A 12,214-nucleotide genomic window follows, 5' to 3' on the forward strand; every position below is an offset into this window, starting at 1 on the left:
TGCAAAAGATCATTTACATCCATTTACCCCTGTATAGCTGTTCCCAGTAGGTCCCCCGTTGGTAACGGGCTGACTTATGGGGGTCTGGGGAGTGTTGAACCCCCTGAATGAGACCACATCCCGGCTATAAACATCGAAATGAAAAGTCTGTGGAGGTATGTCTATGTAAGTCTGTTGCAGTAAATCTGCTCATAACGGTTCATTGGCAACATGGATACACCCCCCCCCCCCCTCCTCCCCCAAGCAGCTAATGGTCTTTTTTCATGGATGAAACCAATCACTTCTACCATGCCACAGGAGGCAACTATGAGCAGAATGAGTAAAAGAAGCGTGTCCCACAGTACTGTGTGAGTGTTAACAATGACCACTTGTAGTGTGACTCTCTGGAAGTACATCCATCTGTTCGTCTGCGGTTAGAACAGCAGTGCGCGAAGCACAAATACATTCTGCCTTGACGCCATTTTCAATACAGTGTAAAAATAAAATAAATAAAAAGAAAATAGATTTGGAAATGTTAGGAACACTGCTAGCTTGCCCTGTCTATTCCTGAATTTGGCCTGTTGACTTACACAGCAATCTGTGCTGTGTAGCTCTTGTGAAATTGACTAACAGTGCTTCAATAAAATGAAACACTTTCTTGTATATTTTTCTTGTATACATTGGTAGTAATAAGTAATAATTAAGGTCTGTCACTAAATCATTGGGGAAGATGAGGGGTGGAGTGGTCTCTCAAGTAATAAAAAAAAATAAGTCTCAAAAAATAACTTGATAAATAGGTCTATGTTCCATATTAAAGGGCTATGGATTTAGCCAATATGCTAATAAATGAATTTTGGCTCTTTGCCAGACATTAACACATTAGCACATGAGTTTCTGTAGAAAACTGCATTCATATACACAGCTAGTAACCATGAAATGATAACAGTTCAACCACCTCAGAACCGCTGCCTCTGTATGCTTTCATAGAACCAGTCCTGAACTGATTTATATTAATATAAATACATTATTAAACTGATAATCACTATGAAAGCACACCCACACCCTCAGGCAGCCTGATGTAGATAGGCTCAGGGTGCAGAGCCCCCTTGTTTTCGATATTCCCAAAATACTCTGCAATTCAATGCAAATATTTGCAGTTTAAGGGCTTTATGCAAACTCCACATTTCACCAGGCAACTCAGGACCTTGTCGAAAATCTCAGAATGCTCTTCTTAGGAACTTGCTATGATGACTGGTAAATGGTTGGCATTTATATAGCGCCTTTATCCAAAGCGCTGTACAATTGATGCTTCTCATTCACCCATTCATACACACACTCACACGCCGAAGGCGATTGGCTGCCATGCAAGGCGCCGACCAGCTCGTCAGGAGCATTTGGGGGTTAGGTGTCTTGCTCAGGGACACCCAGGGCGGGGGATCGAACCGGCAACCCTCCGACTGCCAGACAACTGCTCTTACTGCCTGAGTCATGAGAATGTATGTTATCAAGAAAATTATTTAATAATGAGAAAGAACAGATTCATGTGGAAAGCAATAAAGACAGGAGTGTCATCAGTGATCTGACAAGCCGTGAGCAGCAAAGACGGGACTAAGGGAGGGGAGGAGGAGAGGAGACCTGGGACAGAACCTTGGGTGACCGGGGAATTTAAAATGTGCAACTCCCAGTGACCTGGAAGGGATGCCCTGTGAACGAAGATGCAATCCAGGCCAGGGCCGTGCCACAGATTGGTTGAGGAAAATCTGAACTGAGAAAAAGGGGGACGTCTCAGCAGACTGGGGGGCCTCACTGACCGTGAAGAGGGCAGTGATTCTGGAGTGGCCAGCCCTGACGCCGGACTAGCAGGCACTAAGCCGGCTGTTCTGAGTGAGGAAAGTTGACAGTTAATAATTTAATAATTAGAGATGGCACTCTCAGCTGTCTTTGCTAAAAATGGGAGCCGAGAGACTGTCAGTAGTTGGAGATGACATGGGGACCTTGAGTGGGTTTGTACAGGGGGGTGATGAGATGGCATTGGTTAGTTATTCTGGTTTGAAAGCTCTGGTCACCTTTAAGTAGGTGACTCGTGTAAACTTGGTCTAATTGCTCAAATAAATTGCAGAAAAATGTGGATAGACTTAAAAGGCAATTTATTGACCAAATCCACATTCAATGATTGAAATATGCCATCCATTTTCAATATACGAGTTTGGAGAACTGTTTTCACCCAATCATGTTTCAATGACGTACAGGATTATCGTACTGGAGGAAGTGAACGAGAAAGAAATGCATATAAAATAAATTATTAAATGAATAAATGGACACATTATTGCTGAGCACATTTACAATAATCATTTATTTATTCATTTATTCATTCATTCATTCATTTTTCGTTCTGACCGCAACATAACCTCAGAGAGGCGGAGCTTAGAACATAGCGTCTGGCGAGTGTTTTCCAAAAGCAATTCCTTCTGCGAGCGAAAATTAGTCCCAGGCACAACTGAAAACCACTCTGTTTCTGTAGTTAGGCATTAATCAGGGGTCTTTCTGGGGTCATTAATATGTGCTCTTTGATTTGTCATTCACATGTTTACATTTAATTTAATGATCTCGGGGATCCCCGGCTTTCCCTGCTAAGAACACAATCGAACACAGACTACACTAACAGAGCAGAGTAGACTACATGGCATTATTTTAGACCATCTGTTAAAATAGGACCATGTATTAAAATAGGACGGTGTCGAGGTATCTGAAATATATAAGAAATGGAAGGGATATATGTGAAGCAGTAGGGGAAATGTGAAGCAAGAGTTTCATTTTTCTTTTCCCTGGTGACTTTACTCACTACAGACATGCGACCCCCTGCAAGGAGGCGAACCTTTCACATGTTGAAAGAACGTAACCAGATGATACCAATTATAACAAAATAAAGCATGTTAAATGCTATATAATGTTATAACACCGGGATGCAAATAAGGCAATTACAGAATGTCTGGAAACGGTCCTGACGCAGAATAGGTATTCAGGTGTGAGGCTCGAAAACATGTCGCGTTTCAAGCATTGTAGCAGAACATTGTATAGCAATATATTCATCGTAGACTGGTCATGCTGACAGTTCCATCTGCCCTGCTTCAAGGCGCTATTGTCACCCGTGGTCTGCACTTACAGATCTTTTAATCGCTTCAAACATTGGATTTAAACCCGCTTGTCCAGAACGCGCGGCATAGGTGGTTCCCATTACTTTTGTGGTACTACTGCTAATACTAGGCAAATACTAGTACTACTACTAATTATTATTATTATTATTATTATTATTATTATTATTATTATTAAACGACACCTAAAGTTAAGCCAAACTTAAAGGATTCCATTTCGACTGCTCTGGTTCGCTGGTTCTCCTCCTTCGCGTTTTCAGATGAACCCCCGCCCCCCTGCGCGTGGACACGGAGAGAGGGCATCAGCAGTAATCAAATAGGCGCGCTGAGCTGCCAGATCAGAAGAGCGCTGTGAGGGCTCTTCCATCCAGAAATAACCATCGGGAGGAGTTAACACCGCAGACTTATGGCTGAATAAATCCACAAAGTTTTTATTTCTGTGGAATCGCGCCTATTCCCCTACTGACCAAACGCTGTATCCAGTATTAAACCTAATTTTATGTACTGATCAACATTACCTGTGGCTGTAATTTGTGGCCATGGATACCCGCGTGCGATGGAAAGTACAATCGTGGGCACTGGACCTGGTCCTTCCATTAGCAACAATTCTTATTTTTCTCTCCCCGCAAGTCCGCGCAGGTAAGTGATACGTAGCTGTGTCTTAGTACCTTTATACAGACCTTATTTGTTTGTTGGAGACCTGAAAACCGGTGTGCAAAAGGTGCGCTATGTTGTCGTTTCGTGACAGGTTTAGATCTAGAGGTGCCTTGTACCCTATTACAAATAAAATATCCACTCAACAAACAACAATTTGCAGACTCATCCTTCAGTATATAATACTTGACCAAGTGTTTGTAGGATTAAAAATAAAAGCGTGGGGGGAAAGGAACGGCCCACCTGAGCACCTTTTGGAAAACTAAAGTGAGAAAAGCCACCGTTTACCATTAGACCAGTCCCTGAAATAATGTCTCCCTCATATGTAATTGAGTGCTCTTATATAGACTACAATAAGACTAGGCCAAAGAAGATAAGATCATCCAAGCTGAGCAGACACCTTTTCGGCAATCTACTGATAGCACCGAGGTGCTATATCCACAGCTGAATGCAGAAAATGTAAGATCCAAGAGAAAACCTGAGCAAATAATTTGATATTCAAAGTTAAAAATCCAAACGTCTGCATGTGGAACAATTACTTTTCATTTGTTGATTAGTGACCTTATTGCTTTGCTTACATTTCATTTGATGACCCAAATTATCCCAGACCCAGACGTTTTAATTAATCTTTAATTAGTCTTAATGGAGCTTCTTAGATCTTAGATTGATACCATATACAGTGGGCTCCAGAATTATTGGCTCCAAAATTATCTGATGGCAATGCACAAAATTGCACAATGCACAAAAAATACTTTACTCAAAATGCTGAATGTGTGAAATGTTAAATAATGTCTTGAAGGAACCAACCAAAGATCAAACATTAATTGAATAAAAAATAGATTTCACCAAAATCAGGGTTCCATAATTATTGGTTTAGTACTTGGTGCATCCACCTCTGGCAAGGATTACAGCACGGAGACTTTTCCTGCAATGCTTGACGGGGTACATGCCGTTATCCTTGCCTGATACTGCTTGCCGAATCTCTGTCAGGCACTGCTCCAGAGCACCTGGTACTGAAACTACCAGTGCTGTGGCCACTACCTGCCACCAGGGCCTGTCCTCTACAGGGCTGCTATTCCCTTGCATGCAATGGATAGAGCAGAGAGCTCAGTGCAGATTGTGACTGTCTGAAACGGCAAATGGACACGCCCATCGTCCTGAGCGCAGTTCCGGCCGGCTAGTTCAGCGCGGTGTAAAGGAAAGTACAAATATAACGCAGTCGAACAGCCACTGTGCTCTATCTAAAGCCAGGAATGTTGAATCATTGGTTTGAAATATATGTGTGTTATAAGAGAACTAGTGCTCACATTTCATAGTATAATCCTCTTCAAAACAATGATTTACAAACATTGAAAGTTTTTTTTAATTTCTTATATATACTATCTCTGGGCAGTGATATAGTGCTGTATCTGGGTGGTACAACATATACCTGCTATATCAAAATTGGCAGACAATTGTTAAATACCTATTTACTGAATACAATCTATGTTTTGTGCTTGGCTGACACCTTTGATACCATCCCTTAAAGTGACATAAATTCTTATTTTTTTGTTAGAAAATGCCATGTTTGATACCTTTTCATAGTAGCAATATTAATTCAAAGTTTTGAATAAAGTGATAGCTTTATTTAGAATGGAACTTTGGTATTTGTAGTGTGAACACTAACTTTCTTGACCACCAAAGAGTTGCTGCAATATAGGGTCACAATATTTCTGTCATTATCAAAGCTCTTTAATCAAACAAGTGATAAAATATTCTGTGAATGTTCTGGGACTGTAAAGAAGGCCAGGCCATACTGTTTTCATAGTTCTGCCTGCATGAATGTGTGCATAGTAATGAGTATGCCCACAGTGGTGAACGTCTCAGAGTGATAATGAACATGTCGCTGTCTGGTCCAAGAGCAGCACAAGAGCAACACAGGATCCTGAAGTAAAATTAAATTAAATCTGAGCATGGTTCAAATTGATTCTTCATGGCTACATTGCAATTTCAGACATAATGGGTCTTTAGAGGATAAATATTCCCTCTGAATATGACAAGTACCTAATTTAGTGAGGTTAACAGAGTGTGAAAATCTGTGGTTTTGTGGTGATTGTGACTGTGGTTGGAACCACAATAATGTTACCATCTGTGGCAAACATAACAATGTTTGTGTCAGATATACATGCATAAACATTGTTATGGTTACCACAGATGGCAAACATGTGGTGAGTTCTTAAATTTATGGGGGATATGCAGTTCCATATGGTGGCCATGGAGGTATAAAATATTTTTTCCACATTCACCCATTTAATGTATACAATTGTGGTCAGGATGGATAAAATAATTAATACACTATGAATCTATTTGAAGCCGTTCAATCAGTGAATCCAAATTGCACAAAATCAATTAAATCAAATTTTCAGTTACACCAGGCCTCATCAGGAGCACCATTTTATGTAGTGGTGTACGCTCATGTCTTTGAAGGGTGTTAGTGCTTGTATAGAGTCTGTCTGTTTGGTGGCTAAAGACCGGTTAAGCATCCTACTGGATCCTACAGCATCCCTTGTCCATCGTGGATTGGTTGGTCGCATAGCTGGGTAGCCCCTTTCGGGTATGCAGAGGTCATTCTTCCCGGCTACAGGACTACTGGTTTAGCTTTCTCACTGAAATGAACATTATTGACCTCAGGCTTACGCAAGAGCAAAGGCAAGTCCTAGCCTACTGGATGAAATCTCCTGTTGTTCATCACAAGGGCCCGGTCTAACTCTTCCACAGTCTGTTCTGTTCCTGTCAATGACAGAGGTAGCAGTTTACAGCTCAGAACTATCTCACAGCTTCCTGTTTGACTGTTGGCTCAGTGTGAACAGGACGTCTATCCCACAATGGCAGAGTTATCAGCTCTGCCATCATTCAGGGTAGTATAGATCTCTTTGATTGTGTCCTTCTTTCCTGCTGTAATGGGGAAGGAGAGGAGGGCTTATGCCTGGAATTGCATTCCGGAAGGGTAATAAAATGAATACCCTGGTTCTTCCTTTCGGAACATAGTAAAAATATGAAGGAAGAATGTTAAAAACGATGAATGAAAGTAAAATTACACTTGACATGTTTAAAAGTGAAAGAGTCCATGCTGGAAGCTCACCAACAATACCTACAGAAAGCTCCAAAATCATACGAGGCCATGCAGAATGGCAGAGAAGAAGCTGTGTCCGCAGGAAGGAAGGATGTATGGATCTCACAGGCCTGTAATTATCCGTAACGCCACCTCTCTTTCACATATATACATTAAGCTATTTGGGGTGCTTCTGCACATATTTCCCACTGTTTAGGAAGGACGTCTCTCCCTTTTGGTCTCTGAGGTGAACTAAGGAGGTAACTAATCCTGCCTGTTGTTTGATGAAGAGAGAAAAGTGGCCTGGTGGGGGATATGGAGACTTACAGGGTGGTTTTCAGGCTTGTTTTCCCACCATCATGATCTGTGAATACGAGTATGCAGTGTGTGTGTCTCTGTAGGTCTCATAAGTAGCAGTGGTTGTGTTTTTACTGAATGTGTGCATGCTTTTGTGTATGTGTGTGTGTGGGTGTGGGTGTGCCTGTGAGTGTGCATGTAATGCATGCCATGTCATGTCATGTCATGTCATTCATGTATGTCAGTGTACAGTGGGGTGCAAAGAGGGCCTTATTATTTTGAAACTGTGAAAAACTTTAATAAAAAGTAATCTTGCTTTAAAATTTGAAGACATTTGGCATGTTTAACGTTGTACCATTTAGAGGTCAGGTTCGTATCGGTTCACTTAGATATTAATTGTAAAAGGCTTTCTGACCAGAGGTGTCTCAAACCGCATAGCTAGCTATTTCTGTTAATGTGCCGAAAGCCTCCAAAGACATGCTAACACCAGCCTGCTCTCCAGTAAGGTATCAGTACAGATATCTGACAACTGCTGCAGCCCTGTACTGTACCTCAAACGTGTACTCACATGTACCACTGGACACATTGCTTTCAGCAAATGCAAACATGTCACTTAAAATGTAGTTTTTTGTGTTTGATAATATCCACATTTATAATGTACGAATGCAATGTCAGTAGTGCTCTGTTTCTGTGCTGTGAGACACAGGCGAGACACTCACTATTCGTGTTTTCTTACTGTGAGACATAGAGGCATATTGTGAACATTTGGACATCAATCAGGCTTAATGCTCCCTGTTGCTCCCTCTCATCACAGCCAAACTTTTATTTTTATACGAGGGGACAGGGAATAGAAATAGCGTATTTAAATAGACAAGAGCTTTTTTTTTTATATATATATACACACAGCGTCATCAGTTTGGCAGGCTTGGCAAGCAGGACAGGATTCCGTAATCTTCTGAATGTAGACGAATCTTCTGAATGTTGAGGAATCTTCTGAATGTAGACCAATACTCACATGCTCCTCTTGGTCGCCGGACTCTGATGATTTGTGTCAAGGAAGGATTGAGACCAGACCCCCACTTTCAAACTGAGCCTGTTGCCCAGGCTGAATTTGTGTCTGAACATTTGAAAAAAACTGGGAGTATGCGGATGCACCAATACCAGTGCTGGGGCAGAAATAGCATACACGGTGTAGCTCAGTGATTGGCTGTGTGTTGTTCCACTGTAAACTAATTTGCTTTGCCATTGGTTGTGTGTGATTTTAAGTTGGTATAATGTTGCATTGATTCATAATTGGCTGTGTTTTTTTACTGTGAAGTGACACAACCAAAGTGGCTCCTCTCTGTACTACGGAGCTAATGACCCAATTATTGATCTTGCAGAACCTCACTGATCTGAGATGAGCTGCCTTATCCACAGAGTTTGTTCACAATTTGAACTGTATTGTTTAAAATACGTGCAGTAATGGGGTTTTTTTGCTTATAATGTGCATTCTTGTGTGATTTAAATTAAGGACAGGAATGTTGTAAGTTCTGATTGCTGATTCTCTGTCCTACCATATATCTCACAATTGACTGGACATATATAGAACTATATTCTATATACTATATTCACTATGCAGAGGGTCAGTGAGTGTGCTTGTGTTTATGTCTCTGAGACAAATGGGATGACACAGTGCACTCCACAATTTTAGATTTGGAATCACACAACTAACAAGTGGTTAAAGTGCACATTCTCAGATTTTATTAAATAAATAAATGTTGGCTCTTTGTCCCTAACATTATGGAGGGCACTGTATATGCTGTTGTTATAGGTACCCTTTGTTTCTGTGATTGGTGAACTGTACTTTGTAACTCATTTTGCATTACAATTAATATCTGCACTTGTCAAGAACAAAAAAGCTGAAAACAGAATAGGTGGTTGATGGGGGTGAGGGGAGCGTGGCTTCCCTTGAATGACATTTAATAAATATCGATCTCCTGCCTTTTTATACAAAACTATGAGGTTTACAGTCACATGCTCAACACAGTCAAGCCCATAATGAATATATCATATGTACAGTCAGGTTCAGAATTACTGGCACCCTTAATAAATATGGGCAGAAAATATTGTAAATACTGTAAGTTAATTCTGTTATTGACATAAACTTTATATACAAAAAAAACATTTTCAGTTATTGGCACCCCTGGTGTAATACTGGCTGCATAGTCATGAGTCTTTTCCTATAATTTGTGATAAGGGTAAAGAACACATTTGGTGGAATTTTTTTACCATTCCTCAATGCAGATGACGAAGGGATTTTTCTCTTTTATACTTTAGGGTGCCAATTATTCTGGAGCCAAATGTATATTTTCAGGGATGATTGAATCATGCTTTCACTTCATAATCAAATATTGCTGAAGAAGTGATTAAATGAGAATGTACATTTTCCAGTCAATAGGGAACAGTGACTGCAAGTTGTGGTCAGATTGTAGTCCATTAGGGATCTAACTTCTAACCGTGAACATGGCTTAAGATTTAGGAATCTAAGCATATTTACGGGAATATTTAAGCATTCTTCCAGAAGCATTGTGCCTCATGCAAGAAGGTTTTCATTGCCCTAATGAAGATTTCCATTATGATACAGTATATTCGGTACTGTAGGTGGGTTCCGTCGGATAGACGGCCAATGGGGTTAACAAGAACAAGGGATCACTGATACCTGATTGGGTAGACCATGTCCGATTCTGAGACAGTGTCCGATTCCACCCTATTCCACCCTAAGGCTTCTAGCTAGCTAGAACCTTGTAGGAGCTGAGCTGGCAGCAGACTGTGTAACTTCACAAAAAGAGGGAATGGTGTGTTAACCTCAATAAAAGACAATTATAAAGTAATGGTGAAGTAATGAGCAACTGTGGAATGTTTCCGGTTAAAGTAGTTTGGGAAAGGGGAACATTGCATGTGCGTCAGAGAGGAGGTGGGGGTGGCAGAGGGCCTCACTGAGGTGCCACATGCAGAGCCCCAAAGCTTGCTGGGTAATATGACGGATGGTCTTGTGACACTTCAGAGGTGCAGAGTTCACTGTGACACCCGTTTGCAGGGGTACATACAGATTGTATTTATTTTACGAGCCCTTCGTGGCTTCATTCATTCACTCCCCTTTCCAAACATTACTGGGTGGCCCTGGCTGGGTACTGGGTGATTTAAGACTTGAGGTTGCGGTTGATTTTAAAGTAGTCATTATAGCGCTCATAAACCATTCACGTTGTCTCTCCCCTGCATCTCTAAAACAACTCTGTACAGTAGCTGAGAATATTTACCATTTCAGAGTTCATTTCCCCTCTTTTCTTCCTGTTGGTCTGAAAGGGTGAAGAGAAGAGACATTCGTTATGGTGCCCAGTATTGCTCCAGATGTCTCACACTGTTTCAGGTCAGAAAGGCAGACCTCAGGTCTGAGTGAAAGGGGGGGCTCTCTGTAATAACGGAGCCCCTGTGAATAATGACCTGCGAATAATGACCCCCGCATCCTACTGCAACGGCTTCCCTCAAAGCAGCTCGGCCCAGTTCCATTCTCACAGCTTTCATTCAATTTCTCCCGTCACTCACTTTCGTCATTTGTGGGAATCATCTTTAAGACCTAGAATGTGTCAATACCCCTATTTTAAACACAGTTCTGTTTCACCTCTGCGAGCTGTGCATATTTTGTGGCCCTCACCTTTGCTTTCCCACCCTCTAAATGAGTCCACACAGGCTTAGACACTTAATGGTTGAGCAACACACCCAACCCCTAAATGCTCCTGATGAGCTGGTTGGTGCCTTGCATGGCAGCCAATCACCTTTGGTGCGTGTGTGTGTATGAATGGGTGAATGTGAAGCATTAATTGTACAGTGCTTTGGATAAAAGTGTTATATAAATGCCAGCCATTTACCATTTACTGAGTGGACATGTTGTGTATAACTACCCCAAGTCACTTATGCTAATGCTATTTTCACAAATACTTGTTACCTCAATTCCACATTGCAGGGTGCCAATAAAAACATTGTATGAACTCTACCTCCTAGCAGTGAAGAGAATAGGCTGCAGTGAGATGCATTACATTACATTACATTACAGACATTTGGCAGATGCTCTGATCCAGAGTGACGTACAGTTGATTAGACTAAGCAGGAGACAATCCTCCCCTGGAGCAATGCAGGGTTAAGGGCCTTGCTCAAGGGCCCACAGCTGTGCGGATCTTATTGTGGCTACCCCAGGATTAGAACCACCGACCTTGCATGTCCCAGTCATTTACCATAACCACTACGCTACAGGCCGCATAAGGCATAGTGGTTGCCTGTGAAGTGTTTCCTTGGAGAATGTGTCTCTGCAAAATGGTTGCCGGAATAATATTTCTCTGTATATTGTTTTCAGGCCGAACGGTTCCCTGAATATTGGGTTTCTTATAGAATGGCTTCCTGAATATTGGGTTTTTTCTAGAATGGTTATCCTGAATATTGGGTTTCTTATAGAATGGCTTCCTGAATATTGGGTTTCTTGTAGAATGGTTTCCTGAATATTGGGTTTTTTCTAGAATGGTTATCCTGAATATTGGGTTTCTTGCAGAATGGTTTCCTGAATATTGGGTTTCTTGTAGAATGGTTTCCTGTATAATGTCTGCATTCAAAAGAGTGTCACACTAAGATAGCTCATATTCTCAAATTCACCCCTTGATTAAGGGAAGTTGGATGATGACTAGGGCAGAAGGCCACCCAGAAACCATTGCCGGCAGAAAAAGCTCAATAATAATCCCCACCTTCCACAAAAGGATGGAGAAAATGTATTGCTTATGACTATGACGACAATGATGATGATTATTGTTATTATTTTTAATAAGCACCAAGGTGTTGGTTTAACAGTGCACAAAGAAGGTACCAGCACCAACAGGTCAACAGTATGTATCAATGAAATTCAAATTCCAAGGCTGGGCTAGAATCCAGTTTTCTATTATCGATTGACTGACTTAATGCGCATGCGCGATATGGATTACGCAGTGCATATGACGTACAGTCCAGAATTATTGGC

The sequence above is a fragment of the Conger conger genome, chromosome 11, assembly GCF_963514075.1.
Source record: "Conger conger chromosome 11, fConCon1.1, whole genome shotgun sequence".
Lineage (NCBI taxonomy): Eukaryota > Metazoa > Chordata > Actinopteri > Anguilliformes > Congridae > Conger > Conger conger.